This window comes from Blennius ocellaris, assembly GCF_963422515.1.
Source record: "Blennius ocellaris genome assembly, chromosome: 5".
Taxonomy (NCBI): domain Eukaryota; kingdom Metazoa; phylum Chordata; class Actinopteri; order Blenniiformes; family Blenniidae; genus Blennius; species Blennius ocellaris.
The window spans coordinates 2,050,119-2,054,341 of NC_137654.1; the positions used below are offsets into that span (position 1 = coordinate 2,050,119).

The 4,223-nt window shown below is 42.5% G+C and overlaps 1 long non-coding RNA gene across 1 annotated transcript; it reads left to right on the forward strand.

Annotated features, from left to right (window-relative positions):
* Positions 1-331: 331 nt before the first annotated feature.
* LOC308130408 lies at positions 332-1,738 on the forward strand. Its single transcript, XR_013936629.1, has 4 exons — positions 332-424; positions 543-710; positions 809-934; positions 1,210-1,738. It is a non-coding gene; the product is annotated as an uncharacterized lncRNA (long non-coding RNA).
* Positions 1,739-4,223: the final 2,485 nt, after the last annotated feature.

Sequence of the window (4,223 nt, forward strand, 5' to 3'; positions counted from 1 at the left end):
TGTTGGTTTGTTTGTCTGTTTTCCATTACAGCTGCCGGCATCACTTGTTACGTGTGCAGAGATTCTAGCGGGTCTGGGTCTGGGTCTGGGTCTGGGTCTGGGTCTGGGGCTGGGTCTGGGTCTGGGGCTGGGTCTGGGTCTGGGGCTGGGTCTGGGTCTGGGGCTGGGTCTGGGGCTGGGTCTGGGTCTGGGACTGGGGGTGGGTCTGTGATTTTTATTATATCTGGGGGTGGGAATGGGTTTGGGTCTGGGGCTGAGTCTGGGGCTGGGTCTGGGGCTGGGTCTGGGGCTGGGTCTGGGTTTGGATCTGGGTCTGGGTTTGGATCTGAGCCTGGGTCTGGGTCTGGGTCTGGGTCTGGGTGTGTCATGGAGCGGTTTACTTGTCCAGAAGAAACTCCATTCTGCATGATATCTTCCACCACTTGTAAGACATTCCTTGTTTTATTCATCACATTTTCTTTGTTTGATTTTTTTTTTATATATAAAATAGGATTTTATATTGGCTTTAATGAGCATTTTTAAACTGTGACTTGACTCCACAGCTGATTTCAATGGTGACCGTGCCGAAGAAGTTTTCATGGGTTGTGCAGGTTACAGTGTGTGTCACGCCCCAGGCTCTTTTATAACTTCATACCAGACGGACAACCTACGTGTTCAAGTAAATACTACATGCTGTGACAGTGACGCGTGCAATTCAGACATTACACCTTGTAAGTAAAGACGGACTACAAAACAAAAAATACAGTTCAAATAAAGTATTTTGGACGAGACCGCTGACTTCTTGGTTCTGTTTTTTTCTGGTTTTCAGTTTTCGATTCAGAACCAAGTTCAAATGGATTATCGTGTCCATCTTGTCACCCAGACGACTACGAATGTAGACCTCACACCATTCAGTGTTCAGATCCTGAAGACATCTGCTTCAACGCCATCCCCGGTCACTATTTACTCAATTATTATTATTGTTATTGTTGCTGTATAAAGTTGAACTGTTCTTTATTCATGCATTTCAATTCTTTAAAACAAGTTTCTGCATGTAAAACTATAATACTGGTCCAACAGGTGGGACATTTTCTGCCTTTGCACCTTTAATGGCGAAAATCTTTGATTGTAGTTTCTCCTAAAATTCGACTCGTATTTTCAACCCAGCCTTGACTCCAATACATTCAAATCATTTCTCATTTCACTTGTGACCTTTTTTGTTCTCCACAGAAAACCCATCGGACACATTCTTTCATTCTGGTTGTGCAACTGCCAACTTCTGTAAAATTGCCTCATCCCAGAGAACTCTGCCTTTCTACCCAGCGGGGGGAAGACTCTCTAAGAGAGTAGGCTGTGTACCTTTCACCACAACCGCTCCTCCAACAACTACTACAACCGCTCCTCCAACAACTACTCCCAAGAACTGCTGCAACGACAACTGCAACAACGGCTGCAACAACGGCTGCAACAACGGCTGCAACAACGGCTGCAACAACGGCTGCAACAACCGCTGCAACAACCGCTGCAACAACTGCAACTATTGATTGTTTACGACCATTGATAGATTACGACAACTGCTATTCCAACTAAATGTGTTCTACCAATCAATGTTTTCTGTTTCCTGTCCTCTCTATATCCGGTGTAATGTTTTGAAGTTACTCTTTTCTCCTGGAAAGATCTTTTCCTGTTTCATATCTACTCTTGTGGGGCCTTCATAAAATTCTCCCAAATCCTAAAACTTTCCCAAATGATTCAATAAATACACAGCATTCAAACTGCTTGAGTTATATGTGAGTTTTCATTCATAGGTTGCCTTAGTTTGACAAAAGTCACATTGAGTGAACCATATTTTAATACACTGATGCCTCGAACAAACATGTTATCTTTCCAAATGGATTGGATTTGTAAAATAAAAAGATTTAATTAGTGTCTGAACACGAGCAGAGCTGGGCGAGACCCTGCTGAAATGCAAGCAACTATTTTACTTTCTTTTTCTTTTTCTTCTTTACTGGACACTTTACATGTGTGATCACAGTCCAGCCCTGATGAATTCCTCTCTCTCTCTTTCTCACACACACACACACACACACACACACACACACACACACACACACACACACACACACACACACACACACACACACACACACACACACACACACACACACACACACACACACACGCACACAAACACACAGACACACACACACACACACACTTATGCACACACAGCTGTATATAGGTAGTTAGAATCTGTGTTTATTTGTTTTCATTGTTAATAAATCTAATGTTTGGAATCATACTTGCTGTTTTATTAATGAGCACAAAGGTGAATGAAATGTCGACTCTTCTGTGTCAAGAACTCCAAAATCCTTCAAGCTTTACTGTTACAGTCTTTGTCAATCACTTTGACACTAGTTTCAGAACCTTGATGTCATTTTTCACAACTCTAGATACAAAACTCACAACCAATGATCAGAATGCACTTTTTTCAAAACTCTAACACTTTTTTCACTCACTTGGATACAATGCACAAAGACCAAAGATCATTTGTCCATTGAACTTTAATCACCGGTTCAAAATGACACAACTTAACATCACAGTACAATCATTTCAAAATGCTATTCACACATTACATTTCTATTGACTGTCAATTCATTTCAATACAACAATCTAACTATCAATTGATACAACTACTCAAAATGACAAGTAACTGTTGCATGTTAAAGCATAGTCTTGGAAACTGAGGATGAGCATGTTCAAATCATGACATTTTCAGGATGATGACAATGATTGACACCACCTGACACCAATTTGTTAATGATGATTGATCTGACCTTGTCGTATGACAGTAAGGAAGTGACATCCACAACAACATATGTAGTGATACAACATGGAGCAGGCAGGTGGGAACCATGGAGGTCAAGTAGGAGGAGGAAGAGGAGGAAGAGGAAGAGGAGGAAGACGTGGTCAAAGGAATGGCAGAGGAAAAGCACCCAGTTTGAGAGGTGTCCATGGGCCCCGTTGAGACATGTGGGGGGACGGGGTCGAGGACAAGGACCAAGACGGCAGCAGCAAACAGTCTCCAATGAGATTTGAGCAACGGTTGTTGATCATGTCATCAATCATGACATGATAATGACTGAGGCAGCAAGAATGATAAACCAAACCTTAGAACATCAACGTGGCCTCAATCATGAGAACTTTCTACGATGACAACCGCTGAGTATTCAGCATGCACTACAGTAAACTTTACAGTATAGTACTGTAGTACTCTTACTGTCATTGTCAAATTATTGTACACTGTACTACAGTAAACTTTACAGTATAGTACAGTAGTACTCTTACTGTCATTGTCAAGTTATTGTACACTGTACTACAGTAAACTTTACAGTATTGTACTGTAGTACTCTTACTGTCATTGTCAAGTTATTGTACACTGTACTACAGTAAAGTTTACAGTATTGTACTGTAGTACTCTTACTGTCATTGTCAAGTTATTGTACACTGTACTACAGTAAAGTTTACAGTATTGTACTGTAGTACTCTTACTGTCATTGTCAAGTTATGGTACACTGCATGCCAATGTGCAGACCAGAGTAGGAAATGTGACTATTACTGTAAAATGTGTTCTACAGTATGACGACAGGTTCTTCCTGTCAGATTCCTACACAATTGAGACGAGACCCAATGGTGGAGGTAAACTCCTCACTGAGGAACAGGAACCAGTAGTGGAGGTAAACTCACTGAGGAACAGGAACCAGTAGAGGAGGTAAACTCCTCACTGAGGAACAGGAACCAGTAGTGGAGGTAAACTCCTCACTGAGGAACAGGAACCAGTAGTGGAGGTAAACTCCTCACTGAGGAACAGGAACCAGTAGTGGAGGTAAACTCACTGAGGAACAGGAACCAGTAGAGGAGGTAAACTCACTGAGGAACAGGAACCAGTAGTGGAGGTAAACTCCTCACTGAGGAACAGGAACCAGTAGTGGAGGTAAACTCCTCACTGAGGAACAGGAACCAGTAGTGGAGGTAAACTCCTCACTGAGGAACAGGAACCAGTAGTGGAGGTAAACTCACTGAGGAACAGGAACCAGTAGAGGAGGTAAACTCACTGAGGAACAGGAACCAGTAGTGGAGGTAAACTCCTCACTGAGGAACAGGAACCAGTAGAGGAGGTAAACTCTTCACTGAGGAACAGGAACCAGTAGTGGAGGTAAACTCCTCACTGAGGAACAGGAACC